This window comes from Malaya genurostris, chromosome 1, assembly GCF_030247185.1.
Source record: "Malaya genurostris strain Urasoe2022 chromosome 1, Malgen_1.1, whole genome shotgun sequence".
Classification (NCBI taxonomy): domain Eukaryota; kingdom Metazoa; phylum Arthropoda; class Insecta; order Diptera; family Culicidae; genus Malaya; species Malaya genurostris.
The window spans coordinates 47,639,478-47,659,925 of NC_080570.1; the positions used below are offsets into that span (position 1 = coordinate 47,639,478).

The following is a 20,448-nucleotide window of genomic DNA, read 5'->3' on the forward strand; positions in this document are numbered from 1 at the left end:
CATTTATTTGCCCCTTGTTTAGCATTGCATGCTAAACGGGTTAAGAGAGCTAGCGTTAAGCTTCACAGTAAAGACATTTCATTCGTAATGTTGGCAACAACTCAACATATTGAATCCGTAATGTTGGTTGTTCCGTAAGCTTTATTCGAACGTTACTGCTTTTTTTCTAAACGAACTGCTATCATTCACGATGTATGAATAAACACTGGTGGCGAGATAGGGCGGTTCGGCTGTGTTTGTAATTTTCGCTCTAAATTAAGTGTAATACCGGGATCGACGCAAGTAAACGCAACAAAACATCTATTTCAGAGCTAATATGTGATATTTTTTGGTATGTTGTTTAATTATCCAAGTTATCAAGAATTTTCGTCTTGGCAACTATATAATTATGATGATCCTTTCCAAACTTTCCGAGAATCTAATCAAAGATATTCTTTGTTTTTCATATTCGTTATATTCAATTTCAGTACCATATCTGAATACACGAATCACATTTGAAGTCACACATTTTTTTGCGTGGAAATCAATTTGTTCTTCATATCTTTCTTCAATTTTACTACCTAATGATGTTTCCGTAGCACCTGGTTCATGATGATGTCCAGTGCTTATCTGTTGATCTCATTGGCATTGGCCAGTCAAAAAGCATAGGAATATTGTGCGACCTTAGAAGTGGAATTCTACATTTTATGTGAAGTGCTTCACTTTCCACATAAGCGAATTGCTTGTTTGCGACAAACTTTGACATCAGCTTTCTATCGTCGTGAGGGGCATCAAACTTATGTTGAGCATAAAAAACAGGAAACTGCCGGAAGCTTGAACGTTCGTTGTACCGGTTCAAAACACGAGATATTATAGACTGTGCAATTCTCAGATTTCTACCGATGGCACGATGAGAGAGATCTGGATTTTCAAAGTACGCGTGCAAATGTCTTTACTCCGCTGCTGTTCTTCTGAGTCCATTTTCGCAACGATTGTAAAACTACTACTGTCACTTATACAATGTAAACATTACACATTGAAAATTGAATGGGTAAAATTGGAAAAGCCATTTGGAAATGATTTGATTCGAGATCGACATCCTTTAGTTGTTAAGGAACGGATTTCGAGTTTTTTCCAACTAAAATTTTTCTTTAGAATCCAAGCCTCATTCTCATTTAAACTGGAAGAAGAATAATGATGACTCTACACTGAAAATCATTTGCACGTTAGCATACTGTGCAAAGCATTTGATCTATCACTGCTAGAAGAACACATGAAAATTTACACTTAACTCACAAAATGAGTGTAAAAACTGTTGATATTTAGTGGAAATCATGCTACGTTCATATGAAATGCACATAAAAACGATAAGATATATCGTTACCTCTAGATTCTATATGCATTCCATGTGAATCTCACATTGTTTTCCACATAGATTTCAACTGGAACGGAGTTGACCGATTCAAGTGTTTTGCACATACATTTGTGCTGTACTCATTTCCACTAGAAAATGAAGTGGTTCACGAAAAACACATCAAAGCTAAGTGAAAAATATTCCAATCTCGCATCTTAGTGAATTTGCACATGAAATCTTGAAACAAACCGCCTTGGTTATGTATTGAAATGAAAAAGCTTATTAAATTGAAGTGTTGTTTACTTATGAATCGATCGTGCAAATTTTCATCAGTGTATATTCTGTAGGGCTTACATTTGAATGTACACGGAGAACACGCCGATCACAAAATAACAATGTATTTATTTATTTATTTTTAATTCATTCGACAATAAAAGGTCTTAATGGATATGATGTAGTCAAGTTATAAAAATGTGGATCGTAACACTTTCTGCGCAAATTTATGTGTGGGTTCGCCGAAATCGAAGAGTTGCTCAAAAGTGCCAAATGTTCTGATGCATGCAGTTATCGGTTCATAGAATCCAAACGTCGTTCGGTGAAATCTCGGTTGAAGAAAACCAGTAGAACGCAGCGATCATTGTGAGGCACGGAAATCAAAAATTGCTTGCTGAATTTTTCTGTGCCGTTCCAGTGAGTTCAGACCAATCAGACGATAGCGATCGGGAAACGGTGGAAGATCTTGCGGATTTTGCCAGGGAAGGTTTCTTAGAGCAAATGGGGCAAATCTTTTCTGCACGAGTTCAATTCGTCAACTCCAAGCTAGCTGATACGGACTCCAAACTATGTTAGCATTTTCAAGTATAGGCCGAACTAGCGAGCAATATAACGCCTTCAAACAGGGAGGATCTTTAAAATCACGTCCGATTTTAGCAATAAAACCTAATTGTTGAGTCGCTTTTGTGATTATGCATATTAAAAGTAAGTTTAGAGTCCAACAAAACATCAAGATCATTAACACGAAATGTAATGGATTCGATATTCGGTGGAATGTTATGACCTGACATTATGCAACGCTGACGATAAGCCAGTTCCTTCGACACCAGGTAACGAATTCATCCAGAAGCTTTTGAAGACGGTCGCAGTCGTCAATAGAGCGTACCTCAAGGTATAGTTTCAAATCGTCGGCGTAGACTAATTTGCATCCTCCACTAAGCCACAAAGTAGTGTCATTAAAAAACAGCGAGGACAGAAGTGGACCCATGTTGCTTCCTTGAGGTTCACCTGATATGTACGTGAACGAAGATGACACACATGAATCTAACTTGACTCGTAAGACTCTACCACTTAAGTAAGAGCATATCCAGTCAATGAACTTAAGTGTTGCACCCAGACGCGATATCTTGTATAAAACAAATTCGATCGAACGCCGCTTTCAGATGGTAAGGTAAAATCTAGAAGATTAGTGCTGACTGAACGCCCGGGTATAAAACCGTGTTTATCAGTGGAGATGTAATTTTTTGTACGAGAGAACAGCTCATTACTCACGATTATTTCAAAGAGCTTATTACAATTGAGCAATATTACAATTGTTGTTCATGCCTTGGTTGTTTCCACTAAAATGTCATTGGTTTAACTGAAATATCTGTCAGTTTTGTCATAACCATTCAGGTAAACAAAATTGATGTATTCAAATGCTGTCACCTGGCGGAGAACGAAGGCAGCAAATCGCAGAACAAAAATCCTCTTCATTTCACCAGAAACGTTTCATGTTGAAAATTTTCAATGGCAAATGAAAGTAATTTATGTCAGTTATGTAGTGGCTGTTTCATGTTAGACTAAATTGTAAAACAAGTATTCCATGTACTGAATAGATATTCCATAAGTATAAATGTTTTAATTTCACCTGCGAGTAATATATTTTCGAACAGTTCATATCACTGTAATTCAAAACGCTTAACAATTATTGCTAAAGTAAAGTGACAGTGCATCTGTAGCATTAGACTTATCAGCAATATTCTTGAAAACGGAATTATTCCGCAAGTGAAGGAAAGATTTCTTAACACCCTGTGAACATTTTGCTGGTGAATTCCTTTCTGAGAATTTTAATCTTTCGTTGTATTTCTATATCATCTGTAAGTTTAGTGATAAAGTTATAAGCAGCTGTTTAGGCAAAATTTCATTATTCCAGCTGTGAACGATTAGCTACCCCCCGAAGAGACTAGTAGTGAAACAATATTTATTGCAATAGGCTTCTATAACCCAGGGGTTCCCAAATTTGAACCAAATGATCAGATATCATCAATACCATCTTATTTTGTGTTGAAGATGTTGGGAAATGCAAAATCAATATTAAAAATCTTTTCCAAACGAAATTATCCTATATATGATATATCATACGCTGGGACAATACAGTAGCAACAAAATTTTAAGAGATATGTCTATATTTTAAGAGTTTTATTTATATATACGATTCAATGCCTTTAAATAGTACCGGTAGAAGTACTATCGGATATGGGGGCACAATATAAATGGAAAAATTCAGCGCTTTTTGTCCAAAATATACCTTCATTTCGAATTTTAGCGGATTTTTATTGATAATATTATTTGTATATTGTACTATATCTTAAGCTGAAATAAATAACTTCATTTGTCGATGCCTCCCATTCAGCCTACCTGGGTTGGATTCCCAACCCCGCACACAGGCTCAGAAGGGTTTTCTGGCACAAAATGGTGAAGTATTTCAAGCTTAAAACTAATCATCCTGTCTAATAAATAAAAAAAATAACATTTGTTTCCATTTCTTCTGTTTTAGGAAAATGAATTACCTATTTGTATTTGTATGATATTGGAGATATTTGTACGATTTGTTTGGAGTATCGTAAGCTCATTTGATAGTGTTTCCAATGAATAATAAGTTTTGGAGGTATTCATACTTACTTTTCTAAGTTAGAGTTCTACACCATATCCACGTGTTCGTCAAGGGTCCCTATCCTTAGCACTATTTTTTGCAGTCATGTTTTTGAATATTCCACACTTCGAAGATATAACAAAATGGATTTGATTTGCTGATGGCAAGAGATTTTCGAAAGACTTCAACTAATCATAAAACTCTGATGCTCGAGTTTATCGGTTAACGATATGCTTTGGAAAAAATACTGCTGTATTTTCCCACCGTATGATATAGCATACGTTTAAATGTTAGCAACAATTTTTTATTGTTTAACATATATTTTTGGAATTTCACTTCTGAAATAATTAATTTGAATATTTTGCAATGGTTTGTCAAAAGATGGAACCATTACCTATGGTTTCGAACATAAGATTCACACAAATATGTTGCTTACTTATCTTTGGTCATTTGTGTGAACTTTGCAAGGCTATAATACAAATAAAACATTGACACTTGAGAACAATTTTAATACACAAATAAATCAGAAGTGTAAACTATTAACCAGTGCTCTTGTAAAGCTATTAGGTACTAAACTTCTTAAGTAAACATGTATTAAAATATGTGAAGTTTTGCGTATGATATATCATACGCTAGGACATAATGGGTTAAGTTCAAATAACTACCCACTTAGAAAAAAACGTTCAACGGTGGTCCTTCATTGGTCCAATACGTTGGACCATTGGTCCAATGAAAGTCCAATCAATCGTTCAACGGGAGGCCAACACGGGACCTTCGTTTGCCGATTTTGAAACAGACCGTTGAACCGAATGCCATTTTTTTCGTTCAACAAACCCGGCAGACAGAGGTCCATTGTTGAGCCATTTTTAACATGAGGAGTTGGAGCCCCGTTGGACTAGTTTTACTGCAGAATTTCTGAAGTTTTTTCTACTTATTTGTTTAAACTAACAATACATACCTGCACAATACTTCTACTTCACGTAGAATAACAACAAATTTTCTTTCTATGGAAAGGTAACACTTAATTTTCACACTATTTTTGCAAGAGAAAAAACAACAACAAACCGTTCCAGCAAATTGAACGAATATTTCGTGCAATATATCGTTCAACAAGCGCTCAAAAATCAACAAAATTGAACGGCCTGCTGTGAGGGTAAATAATTGTTAAAACAACTGAGTCTTTTTTTGCTCTCATGCATAGAGGACACCTCATTGAAATGTTTCATTTTCCCCTTAGGATGTATGTCATTGCTCAACTATAACGTTTCATTACTCGTTCGCGGTGCGTGTCTTTGCTGGGTGTCATTGCTAAACTGCCAGCACGATAAGTCTAAAATGACAATCGATTAGTTGTACCAAATTTTAACCAATCAAATTCAATCAAATAATATTTTAGTTGTGTTGCGTTCGCTGGCTTTCCCGTGTAGGGTAAATGAACAGAATAGCATATTACATATAATGAAACAGAATAGCATATTACATATAACGAAATGACTAGTTGTCGAATAATTTATTTTATTAAAACAACATTGATTCTAGCACCTCTGTTTTTACTAGTGTACATCTAGCAACAAAACGCTATTACTCAACCCATTATTTATATTTTGTGAAAGCATATCTGTACATAATTCGAACTAGGGATGTCAGACTTTTCGGTTATTCAATAATCAAGTATAATTTTCAAAATATTCGATTAAATATTATGCGATTATCTGGGTTACTTATCGATTACTCGATATCGATCGATCAATATTACGACATCCCTATTTCGAACGCGTTTTCAAATGACAATACAGCTATTATAGAACCACACAAATCCGACATAAATCATGGGATTAAAGTTTGAACGATAAATTCGTTGTGTTTAGCGAGTCCAAGATGGCAACCAGCGGACAATGGGAACAACGGTTTATCGGAAATCAACCGTTCGGATTTCGTGTCTCTGTGGAATGCTTCGGTGCCATTGGTTTGACTTGTTCCTGCGTAGGAATCGAATCCAGTAATTATCCACTAAAAGCTATTAAACTGGGTAGAATGATTTCGATATCGAAACTACAAACCGAGGAGTGAACGCAAAATAGTCCCAAAAGCGAAACGACGACTAACCAAGTGCCTCCGCAAAATGGTATCTGATGGCAACGCTCGATTGATAATCACTTCAACTGAATATCGACTACCGACACCAAATAATTCCATTTCGACACTGATCCATTTATGCCAGTCTAACGGAAACTCCGACTTCCACTTTTCAGTTCACCCATCCGTGAAGACCGCGACGACCGATGAAGTGATGCCTTTTTCGCACTGCTCTCTCCCTCTTACGGGGAGAGGGAGCTATCTTGATCGAGATAAATGAGGGCGCCAAGTTGTTTATCGACGAATTTATGTTCGACAATATGTGAGATGAAATGTTTTTAGTACGCTTCCCGTACCACATAAGACTTCCGGCATCGCGCACACTGGAGTAAACGTTCGCATTCATCTAGTTTAGTGATCCGACGCCGACAGTGCGGACCCCGCATCTGGCTGAACAGCGGAAGGATAACACACGAGACATCCTTGCCCGACACTCGCTGAGACGAGGTTTGAAGTGAGTCGACAATTTTTATTGCTCCGCTTGTTGTTTATTAGGATCGTTATGCTTTTGGATCATTCTTCCGACAGGATGATTGCACTCGACGGTAAGGCGTGCGTTGAAGGATATGCGGCGACATTTGTATGTGTGTGTGCTAGTTATGTGATGATTGTTCATCACTAAGTGGTGAAGCATTGGAGACGTATCGAAGTGCACTGATTCGATTATGCACAAGAAGAAATCGATGTCAACATTTCATAAGGGCACATAAACCAATTAGAGTTTCTCTTTGTTTACTTTCTCTTTTGTGAATATCTCCTTAATTTTCACGTGTACCTACAAAGTATTCGTGTAGAATGAAAGACAATATCCCCATGTTTCCAACAGTACCAAATATGTAACGAACGTTTGTATAATAACGCAGATATAGTCGAAAGAGGAAGTAAACAAAGAGAATCTGTCAATTGTTTTTATGCCCTTTTGAAATGTTGACGTCGAAATGAGTACTGTTAGGAACGGAGTAATAATTGACAATTCGAGGTGCATTTTTTCGTCACCTAGTTTTCAATCGATAATCTTTAAAAAAAATCCATTCACTCGCCAGGATAACGATTCTGAATCACAGAAGAAAAAAAACGAAACCGAAGAAGATGAATACGATTTCCTCCACTTTCGTTCAACGATAGAAAAATCGTTTCGTATTTGTTCTGCTTTTGCATTCACAATAGCGAACTGATTGTGTCGCTTTGCTGTGAGAAAACAAAAATCCCAATTCCGCTTATCGTTCGAGACAATGTCGGCAGCAATCGAACTCCCGCCAAGTGTCACCATGCAGCACCATGCGCTAGGCGGAAGAATCTCAAATCAAGAGCACGGGGCTACATGAGTATTCAGAAAAGAAAAATAGATTGACACCGCAACGACACACAACCCATACTGCGCCAGACAGACGAAGAAGAAAAAAATGTAAACTGACAATTCAGTCAGTACTGAGCGTGCAAATCGAATCATAAAAGTGCACAAAGGAAACTAGTGAAATCCTATGAATACCAAAAAAGGTTCGCAAAGCTTCAACTACCCAATCTTGATAGGATATCTACATATACGAGCATCAGCTTCAAAAGTTCGTGGAAGGAGAAAATATTCCAATGACCTCCCCGACTCGAGTCGAGTAGAGCTAGTTTCACTCCGACTGGCAGCTTCTTTAGTATCAGTAGAGTTAGTTCAACCCCGTAACTATATAACAGATGCCGCAAGGGAATCGTTAGATTCTTTCTTTTTCTTCTTCGGAAAACGTCTTCCGGTGCTTCACGAACCTCTGTCTCTCTCTCTAAAACTCATTCGATGTACGTAAGTTAGATTATGTTGAGGTAACTGCCAGTGATCGAAATTTTGTCCTATGTGATAGTTCTGTTATCCTCGAATGAATATTGCAGTGTATTTTCGGAATGGATTTGTTTAGTAGGAACCGAAAAACAGTGTTTGGGGTCGTTCTAAAATTTAAAATAACTCTTAAAGCTTGCTTCATTTAGAATTAGAACAAACTTTTGCTTATATTGTGGCGCCCCTGGTGGACGGATTTGGAAGTTCTTGGCGCCCACGTGTCGGGAATTTTGTCAGCTTCACGAATGATTTTTAACATTCCGCAAATCGACTGTACTTTGTAAACAAACCTATGTCAAGGCTGACTTCGGCAAATCCCAGGTCAAAAATTTTACTTGGAAACGGCTCGGGGGGATGTTCCAGCCAAATTTAAATTTGTTTTTGCCGACAAATTTGCAAGAAACTTTATGATTTGGCAGGGCATTTGCAGCTGTGGCAAAAAAACGAAAGTTTTCGTTACAAATAAGACAATGACATCGGAACTATACCAAAAAGAGTGTCTCCAAAAACGAATTTTGCCGTTCATTCGATCCCACGACCATCCCGTAATGTTTTGGCCAGATTTGGCAAGCTGTCATTACAGCAAAGTCGTTCAAGAATGGTATGCAGAGAAAGGGGTCCAGTTTGTTCCGAAAAACCTTAACCCACCCAACTGCCCCCAGTTCCGCCTGATTGAGAAATACTGGGCAATCATGAAGAGGAGACTCAAGGCAAAGGGAAAGGTTGTCAACGATATCAATCAGATGGACTGGATGGAATCCAGATGGAAACAAAACAAACAAAATGAATGATTTCGAAAATGATATGAATTTTTATTATGTACCTCTAGAAGAATTTGTTGATGATAGTGAACTAAAGTGCTTTTAAAAGGAAAGTGGTGAAATTAAAAAAAATTAAAGTTGATATAAAACTGATGAAGTTACGCCCTGGCGCATTTTCTGTAAAATTAGTTGGTTTTCGTGACTAGGATAAATATTCGGGTAATTTTATCGTCTCGTTCACTATTTCCAGTAGTAAAAGGTTCGGAAACCATCAAACATAAAGAAAACAAATAGTTTCGCCCTTCCTTACTAGGAATTGAAGTACCGCCCTGTCTGTTTGCGTGGAACACGGAGGGCGAAACTTACGTAAACAAATGGAATGACAGTTTCGCCCTTTATAGTTCTTTGTATTACTAAGATTGAAATTTTAGCAGAATCCGAATTTTTAGGCAAAATTGTAGGATTTTGAAGCATTTATTGGTAGGAGAGAAAAACTCGATTTGTTTACTTTTGTAAGATTCGTCCTTCTTTTAAAAACGGCTGATATGAAAGATCTATAATAGCACTGAAACTTGAGCAAACCTTTCACCAGCAAGCCGTTCTAGTTTTATTTATTCAAACAGTTCTTCTGTCAAATTTAAAACTGTCAAAATTTGCAGAATCTCTAGAAATAGCTGCGATCTTTTTGTTTTTCTCACTAAAACTTCCTTGTATCATTCTTTCTAGAGAGCTTGGAGTCCGCAGACTTTTTTTTGAGTTTACAGACTTTGTCAACCCTGCCTGAAGATAGTTGAACTTTTCACCTGACATATCTGATTATAACTCTCCCATATAAAACTTCCAGCTGCTGAATTTGCTCTAAATGTTGGTATTTTTGTTCGAAATATTGGTAATACAAAACTAATATTTCAATATATTATATAAATGAAATTTTCACTAAATGAGACTAATACTTATGCGGGTACTTCGCATATGGGACAGACAAGAATTGATATTTTTTCACATTTCACTGAACAACGCCACAATTTTTTTGCAATTTCTGAAAGTATATTAAGAACAGACTTCATCCATCAAGCTAACTCACCAATGGCAAAAAATCAAAAGAATATGTTTATGTGTAATAAGGATATATAATATAATCGAAGTGAAATCTTATATATTTACACGTTAATGTCTTCCCTGACACAATTTTAAACTGGTAGCGTAATTCTATTAGTCAGTTTATCACAAATTCACCGCTATCCGATATACAGTTTTCTTGATCGATTACTTCGATCCGACCATTTTTCAATTTGTAAGCGATAATTTACTTTGCATTGCAATGAAATCAGAAGCGAACATTCCAATCGTCGACGACGTTTCTGTTTATTCCGATGCAGACGACGCACTGTACAAAGGCATCTTACATATCACAGTGGGAATATTTCTATTCTTCCTGTGTGATTTGTATTACTATGAATGTTCGACTATATTCGCAATTTTTGTATATTCGTGGTTTTCTACTATTTTGGCTAGTTTTCTATTTCTTTTATCTAACTTTTTTTTCAAATTAAGGGTGATTTTTTTACAGGTATCTTTTTGGCAACACTGGTTTTGACAGATCACGCGTATCTTGTATCTATGTAAAACTTGTTCAATTTGTTCTATTATTTGATCATGAATCGTCGTTTGGTCTATAATTCAATAATGAATGGGCGCTGGCAAAGTTGGAGGAAGATTCATTTTTTTACACATGAATATTAATCACTCTAAGGATTCAAATACAAATAAAAAAAGACACCACAGTCTCACCGTTTCGCAACAAAAAAAGTTAATGAATCACTATTGTTTTATAGTTTACATTGCGTCTAAAATGCCAGAAATAATTGAGCATGAAGTCCACTTAGAGGTGTGAATTTTTTTTTATTTTAAGTGTTGTTTTTGTCGTGAATACAACTTACTTTACTATGGGGTGCCTTTTCAAAATTTACCCTCTGAGATAGTGATAAGTTTTTGATCGTGAATATCTCTTGTTGTATCTAACGAATGAACATAATTTTTGCTACATACCATCGGAAATATGATCACAATTTTATGATAAAATATTCAGTTGTGTGACATAATCTCAAATAATTAAAAATTAAACTTTTCTGAAATGTTTGGTATAAACGAGTATCAAAGAGGATAATTCATAAGGCGCGTTTGCCTTTCTCGTATTTTTAAAGCTCATAGCTCAGTGATCTGTGAAAGTATTTATACAATCTGACTACCAATAGAATCGAAATTTTTCAACTGCGGTATGGAAGCGTGTATGGAAAAAGTATTGATGTATTTCAATAGTATACTATTGAAAAACCTGTCTCATTTGACCCATGTCAACACCAGCCAATTAGAACGAGTTCTAGAGGAAGAGAACAAAATATCTGCTGCTGTACAACAAATCGCTCGTGAAAAATGTTCCGAACATTGCTTAATATCGCAGTGAGTTCCACAATTTGACCTTTCTGAATGCTAGAAACGAATCCCTACAGCATATTGATAGTTTCTTTCAATAAATTATGCAAATCCGAAATGAAATAATCGACATTCAAATTCTGTATGCGGCTATTTTTATAGCCGTTAGGACCGCCCATTAGTGAAAAAGCTACAAACGAAATCACGTAAAAAGAAACCTCTCAACAAAAATTGGATCAGTTTGGATTCTATCGCCACTGCGAGCAGATGTATTTTGTGTCGTTTGCAGAGCTAGTTTCGTTTTCGGCAAGAGCGATTACGTCACAGCTGCCAATCATTTGCATTGGTGAAAAAACAACGGTAGAGAGCATTACACAAAATCAGCCGTTCTAATGACTCTAAAAGTTTTCTAAAGAACTATTAGGATTTGTTGTTCGCAAATCGAAGGTAATTATCCTCAGTTTAGTGCAAATCTAGAACAGTTTGATTAGATTTGTGCACTTTTCGCTGTGTAAAATTCACAGTAATCGAGATCAAGTGAAGCCTTCTTTGTTTTTGTGAAAAATGTGGAAAAGGGGAATGCTTGCATAATTCATACAATTGATCAACTAATTGATATTCGGAAGTGTTAAGGAACATGTCAGTTGTTTTCGTATTCACGACATCCAGTTAAGTCTCTGACATTGCCTTTTTTACGGATGAAATTAAATATCGCTTATAAACAATACGACAATAAAAATCAGAAACCGTTCAAAGTTCAGTGTAGAATTAGACTTAATTTTATCTTCTTCTCATTGTAAACCTGAATACAAGTAGATTGATTTTGAAAATCAAGAAATTGTAATACCTAATATGGAAAAGCTAATTTACATTTCACATACATTTATATAAATATAGATTTTTGATGTAAATATATTTTCTCTCTCGAATTAGTAAATGATCGTATTTATAGCTTATTTTTTCGTACAGTGCATAAGTAGAAATGTTTTACATGTTTGGGATTTTTTGATTTAGTGTACTGATTGAAAAAGCTGTCACCCGCTTGTGAGAAATTCTAACAGCCGGCAGAAGCCTGGGAAGATTCCGGAAACTGTCAAAATTTTCTAGGCGAAACTGCGTCATTCCCTCGCCAAGTCACGCCATGCAATGTCGCAAGATACATCCAAAAATGAAAACGAGTCTTGAGATCAGGTAAATGAAAAGAAAATACTGGTACATTTAGGGGAGAAAGTTTAGCATACCATGTTTAGTAGTGCAAAATCAATGTAATTGCCCTTCATTTGTACTTCTAATGGAAAAAAAATAAACCAAAGGCGCAAATGTAGAACCGATTCAAAACGGTTCTGACAGTCTTGTATGGCAAGAATCCGGCAGAAACAGAACCGTTAATAACCGTTAGACGAAATTCTCTACGAGAAGCGGTTGTTGCATTGTTGCCAGAATTTTGCCGGAATTCTGCCAGCATTCCGGCAAAAATTTCTGGCAGATGTTGCCAGCAGTCTGTGGGGAAATCTACCAGGTACGTACAAGCGGGCATATGCGCTTAAAAAAATTTTTGCCGCAGCAGTGTTGCTGTGCTGTCTCAATTTGCAAGGAAAAACACAGAGGGCGCTATTTTGAATTTTCTTACTTATGATTTTATTCTCATCCTTAAACTTACATCTACAGATACTCAAAAAGGAATTGTCCTGATTTTCTCTGTATTTTCACAATAAAAATTAATAAATGGACATTCACCGTTTCATAGAGTGCCCCCCCCCAACCGATTAAGGAAAGTTTTCATTTTTGTCTTTTGTTAAATTAATACTTGATTCACCGATTCGCTATCGTTCGCTCGCAAATCCTTTTCGAATTAAAACCTGGCAAATGTGTTATTGGACGTTATCATAAAAAAGCGATATTTGCATTTTTTTATATTTTCTTTGTTTTTTTCTGTTTATTATTTTGTATAGTTGAATTTCTGCATATTTTTGCATATTTAAACCTTTTGGCCAACACAGCTGTACCAGCAGTGTGCTGCCGCAAGGAACAAAAATTCGTTCCATTCTCCATAATCACACATCCCGTTGAGCAGGACCGATCTGAATTATGGCATGCGATTTAATGCAATCCGTTCTAGAACCGATTAAGCAAAAGTATTTTCGAAGCAAAAAAAATATGCAGCCAAACGTTCGCCAATGGGGGGCCGTGTTTCTTGAGCACGTGAGAAGGAAAAGAGAAAATTCATGCTCAAAACATGGGTAATGGAGGAAAATTACGAGCTAGCACGATGAAAACACGGAAGATTGCAGAATTATTGGAATCAATTATAGCAAATCTATAAATCAATTATAGCAAATCGATGGACGAAGAAGGTGTGCTCCGTCTAATGAGCCATGTTACAGGAAAAATTCAAGAATTCCTTCGAAACCGCGACGAATAATTTTATTCGTATTTTTTCTTAAAAGTATGAAGAAAATGCTACATTTGTATAAAAAAAAGATCTTGAATTTAATAATGAATAACTGAAATACCGGCAATTGTATTTGTTCCAATTCTATCTAAAGCAAGCTTTATAATATGGATAAGAGTTTTTAAGAATCATCGATAAGCCGGAAGTCACAAACTCAAACACTGTTTTCTGGTATCTAATCATAAAATCCGTTCCGAAAATATCATAAAGTAAGGGTTTTCAAGGAATATCAATAAACCGGAAATCTCCATTTTGGATTTCGGAACGACACCAAACATCGTTTTCCGGAATGTACTCTTCAAACCCTTTTCAAAAATACCCATATTTTAGTGGTTTTATGTATAAACCTCTATTTACGAAGTAGGTTTCACAAAAAAAAGTTTACGTTATTTGAGATTTGGTTCGTAGAAAGAGTTACGTAAAAAGAGGTAACGTGAAGAAGTGTGCGTAAACGGAGGTTTGGATGTAAATTAGTAAATTTACAAAAACATCCAGTCTTTCATCAACATGAAATGACAAATACATGCGCGTCGTTTACTTCCCATTTAAGAATTTCAAAGTTTTGCATTTGACTATCTTCGCTATCAGCCAACTGACAGCAGTCGAAAACAACAATTTTATTTCATTCATCTTAGCTCCAGTAGGCCTCTCGGATACGGAAACCATTAGTTACAATATGCGTCATAAAATTCTAAGACTCTCACTAATACTATCTTACCGTTCAAGTCACTCAACCTAGTATTGCAAAATTTTGCTCCAAGTATCAGTTATTGTTCACAAAAAGATTGGTATGTTTGAATTTGTTTTTATTAAGGAAGATTGTTTGGAAAATATACGACAAGGATGGCATCCTTACAATACTTTACGCCCAGAAGTTAGTTTTTAGATAATATGGCTCTTGTAAAATATTCTAGGGCTACTGTATTTCGTGACAAGGCGACAGTTGGACTCCCAACAGTACCAAGAAAACCTGGAAGTGGTCAGAAGCAATATGTGAGCAGAGATGTCTATCTCCTCTATGTGACGAAGAGCAAGCAAAATTTCTCTCCTCGCACTGACAACTTCAACGAGAGCTCTTCTCTTTCACATTTATACACCACTGTTGTGTAAAGTGTACACGCATCATGAGTGCGTTTGTTTATTTCCTTTTACCTCTTCCACTGAATCGCACCAAAGTGCTAGAGCATTAGCTAATAAATTCTCTGAGGTGGATGCAGATACTTTCACAGAGGTGTACACGCCGGTGAGCACTCTGCTGTATGGTTTTCGTAGATAAAGCGTGGACACGCAAAATCAGCAAAATAAAACAATTTATCGTAAAATTTTCGGTTTTCCTTGCAAATTTTTCATAGCAAGGCCAGATCTACTCTCTATTAATTGAAGTTCACAGAAGTGTTCGCTCACCATCACGCGCCAGTGGTCACTTGGGTGTATTTAGACGAGAGCGCGTGTGAGCGATTCATGCGAAGAGAATGTGTTTCACTCGCGCCAGCTGCTTTAACCACAAGCACACACTCAAATGCTGTCTATTCGACACTGAGAAGAAGTGCGCTTTCCTCTTTGTGCGGTGCTTCGTTTTTTGCATCCTCGGTGTGGCAGAAATCTGACTCTAGCGTTTATCACTCTGGTGAAATGCCATCTCTGTATGTGAGAATACCAGGGTTTATACAATCCATTAAGATAAAAGTAACTCGTAATCCCGTTCGGAGCATGAGAAAACTGGCTAATCAGGCTAATGTATCAGAAGCTACGGTAAGAATAGTTGTGAAATTTGAATTAAAAGGTATAATTAGAGCTCGAGATAAAAGACATTTGATTACTGCCAGAATTGAAACAGCTAAAATTGATTACTGCCACAATTAAAGGCCAAAAAATGGATCCCGTTTTTATCCAAGAAGGGCTGAAAGTGAACATATATGCGTACTTAGGAATTCTTAAGGATCATGTTTTTCCATGGATTACGTTTACCTACGGCAAGGATGAAAATATTCTGTTCCAGCAAGAAACACAAATGTGGTTGAGGGACAACATGTCTCAATTCTGGTCGTCTGACTTAAATCCTCTGGATTTCAGTGTATGAGCGAATAATGAAGCACGTGTATGTGAACATACTCATTCGCATTTGATCTCTCTACGGACCTCCATGAGAAAGAATTGGAGAGAAATGTCATCAGATTACATTGCCCAGGTCTGCAAGAGCTTCAGTCGTCGTCTAGAAGCGGCCATAAATGCAAATGGCGGACATATTGAGTGAAGAGGAAGCTTAATCTTCTACGAACATTTTATCTTGATACAGGCTATGTTTGAAGTTGGTAATAAAGATACTAAGCCCTAATGAAATTAAAAATGTTTGATTCTCATTATTTTCTGACGCATACTGTAGTGTGAGATCTGCTATCTCTGTTCGATAGATTAACCGTGAGGGTAAGATGAAAACAGGGGAACGCAAAAGCCAGCGATCTCAAAACAACTAAAATATTTATTGTTTTTCTGAATTTGATTGGTTAAAGTTTGGTGAGTACAACTAACCGATTGTTGTTCTAACTAAACTGTCATTTTTTATTCATCGTGTTGGCATTTTAGCAATGACACCCAGCAACGACACTCGCCACAAACGTTACAGTTGAGCAATGACATACACTCCAAGCGAAAAATGAAACCCCTCTTAGAAAAACGGAAGTTCTCCGTTGGTCCAATACGTTAAACCGTTATTCCGAAGAATGTCCAATAAATTGTTTAACGAGAGGCCTATTCGGGACTTTCGTTTGCCCATTCAACTTATTTTTTCAAAATAAACACTAATTACTTCTACTTTACGTAGAATAACAACTCGCGTACATTTACAACACTTTTTATATAAAGAACACTCAATTTGCACACTATTTTAACATGAAAGAAAATAACAACAAACCGTTTCAACAAACTTAACGAGTATTGAGGTTTCTATGCCCGGTGAAAAATGAACGGTGGCCCTACTGAAAAATGGGTGGCGAACACGTTTCCTGATGAAAACAAAACAATATGTAGAAGCGATTCACACGCAGCATCAAGCGGCTATCACCTTATTGGAACAATTACGGAGCAACAACATTAATTGTTAGCAATTCATATGAAAGGACACTACGTCAAGTTCACGGAACTTTTTAACGTCGGATACGTGAGCAATATTCGGCTAAATAAAATTAATAAACCAATCTGGACGTCGACCGAAGTTGATTGATCGTCTGAACTGTGTTTAATGCATTCGTTTCCTGATGAAAACAAACCAATCTCATTTGCATTTGTGGTTGTAAGTGAGCTGTCAGAGAGCCTAATATCGTTCAGTATGTCATTCAACGCTCAAAAATATCTAATCGTTTTATCAGTGGGTTACTATGCACAAGATACTATGCATTTTTCTTCGTCATACTTATAAAATTTAACTCTTGAATTGGAGGATTTATAGTATGCAGTCGTGAAACTCTGCCAAGAGTTGGACAGATGTTTTAACTCCTTTCACTGTCTATTGTACTGAAGTTTACAGCATTTTTATATCAAGCATGAAAGGAATAGAGTAATTAATCGTCTGGTGGATTAAAGGCAATTACAGATTTAAAAGGTAATATTATCTAGCGACAAGAATAATTTGTTCGTTCACTAAAAGCATCAACAAATACGTATCTGACAAAGATGACTGAATTGTTAGAGTAGACGATTTACATTTTTTAAAGTAGTTTATTTTTATAATTAATGTTGACAAGACGTCGATTAACACAAAGTATCATTGTATAATCATTTTGGTTATAAAAAAACATTGTCACTTAACGGTCAGTTACAAAAATGTTTTCCTGGTTTGTTCGAGACCACAAGCGGTTGAATCGATGCGAATGACAGTTTCGCTATCTTTGCGGCACTTTGTCGCTATCTTGTCGCATCGCAGTCTTTGTTAACCGCCAGTGAAAATTACAATATGTTGTTCAAATTTATGAAGAAAATGACTTGATCAATTGAATTTCTTACACTTTCTTAACATTGAGATTTTTCTGATTTAGCAAAATCGCCAATCTTTCATAATTTGCCATGTAATTATCTGCTCTGTAAGAAATGTGTTTAAATTTGTTTGACATGTGATTTTCGGTAAAATTAATATTATAAAGTTATAAAAATGCTTCGACGCAACCAAAAGTTTCACAGTTACTAAAAAAATATCCACTTTCTTGCTGCTTAAGGCTGTGAACCATTTCGTGGTTAATTTTAACTTTTGATTAAAATCTGAAGAGTGGTTATTTTTTGTCGAGTAGTTAAATTCAACTAAATCTGCGGCCCATTTAAAAGTTTGACGGATGGAAAGTTATTTGGGTTTATTTTTCAATGGAAATAATTTTGACTAAAGAATTGATATTAGAATTTCCTTTGCAAGATTTTTTTCAGTGGCAGAAAATAACCATCGATCTGTCAAAAATAACCATGCTTCCGAGTAGGGTTATTTTTGACAACATCAAAATAACCACTCGAGTGTCAGATTTCAACCAAAAGTTAAAATTAACCACGGTTCACAGCCTAAGGGTATGCGTGAAATTTTTGCAGAGACTGTCAGCTTGGAGCAAAATCAATCCTCGGTTCAGCAACTCCATCGCCCGGAATCACATTCAACATATCATGTCAATTATATGGGTGCGCAACGCTGCTATTTTGGCGCGCACGATTTTGACATTTCTCTCCCCTACACGCTTAGAAAAAGTTACTCAAATTTGAGTTCTTCCACTGGAAACGATATTTGGGTAAGATCTACTCATTTACTGAGTAATACCTTATTTGTACATGTACCAAAAATAGAGTAACTATAACTCAAATTTTGAGTGAAATTTTATTTCACATATACCAAATTTGCAAAAAAAATTGCTCCTTTTCTGAGGGTATTGTATTAAAATATTAAGTAATTGAACTCAATACTATATCAAGTGGTGGTCGCTTGGAGTAGTATGTCAATCGCAAATTAACATACATGTCAGTTATGCTCTGGCACCAATCATACACTTATTCCTCATAAATGACATTTGAGCATGTTCGTTTCCATTCTAGAGCACAACACGGAGTTTGTCAGGTTGGAGGTTTTTGCAGACACAATACCGTTTGTGTTGAGCGACTCACCCTCGAAATACGCGATCTCACTAACAAAAAATACAACCTGTTGCTACAAATGGTTATTACAACTTTTAGACTGATCTTGCGAATAGTAACAAAAAAGTTACTCTAAATTAGAGTTGTTCCACTTTTTCTGTAGATGAGTGAGATCTTACTCATTTTTGAGTAACTATTTTTAAGCGTGTACTGCTATGTATGAGATTCGATGCGGACTCGCCCGAGGGTACCATGTTCGCAAAAAAAGGGTGTTGCAAATGATTTATTCGGGAAATGTGAGAGCTGGATAGCTTATCAATATGATGTCTTTGAGTTTTTAGCAACTTGAAAGTACAAAACAAGTTCCGCGTGAACTTACTGGTTGAATAGAAGCTGAGCCATGTATTCAAGAAACTGTTTAGAAATTCGATCGGTTACTATTCATGAACTTCGTAAGCTGTTTAAGCCAAATCAGTCCGTTTTATTCGATCTTAGTTGCGGATATGACCCCGTGGCAGTCAGCCATCGCCGATGAAATTATTATGTTGCAGTAGCCCCTAGTTTTTCAATTCTTTCGTGGCCTTAGTGATCGAATACTCTTCTAGCTTATTGCTTCTTTCTTCGGAAAAACGTTCAATTTAGGCCGTTTTCAGATGATTTTCACCAGTACCTTCAACCACTGCTTTTGGCCTACTGAGACCTGCGACCGGCTTTGACTGACACTTTCGCAGATCAGTATCTATACTTTTCAGGTATTGTTTTCACCGCTTGACCGATTGCTGCAAGCTCCCGGTCCTGGAATAGAAAGAATGAGTCTACCTTACCCTTGGTACATCTCTTCAGCTTCTGTTGTACTATGCGGTCGCCTGCACAGTCGTGCAACCGGATTCCTCTTGACGCTCTCGTCTTTGTCCGAAATTAGCTATATTCGGGATAATAAATGTTTCCAGTACCAGAAAACCATCGACCCTAGTTCCTTGACTGTTTTCGTCATGGACACTGCAAATAAACTTATAACGCTATTGTTTGTACACAACAGAACTGTTCGCCCGGACTTTTCATGACTGTATCGAACGAGATGCGAAAGCAACCTATTTGAATAAAGCTTTCAAGTAAATGGATTTTTAGAGTATTTGTAGCTCATAGCTGATTCTAGCTTCCTTGGAATTGGGACTAATGTTGCATTTCGGTCAAGAAATATCACAGTTAACGAACGAAATGCATCAAATGTATTATGAAGCCATAGAATATCTCAGTTTCCAACAATCCGAAGAATTGAGAAAAAAAATGAAACACTCTACTCTAGAATACATTCATCCACACGAAACGTCATTTCATCAAAATTCCAAAGTAAGTAACAAAGTAGCCTCGTCGAATAGTCTACCGAGTGTTTTCGGCTGAGAGCCGTTGAATTCATTTCAGCTTACTTGTTGCGGAAATTTCAACTTACTCTACTGTTACTGAGTAAAATTTTCATCAAAATATACGCCCGTTAACCCAGCT

General features: G+C 36.5%; 1 protein-coding gene across 2 annotated transcripts in view; it reads left to right on the forward strand.

Annotated features, from left to right (window-relative positions):
* Positions 1-20,448, forward strand: part of LOC131438855 (uncharacterized) — a 244,737-nt gene that overhangs the window by 210,622 nt on the left and 13,667 nt on the right. The window lies entirely within an intron of this gene.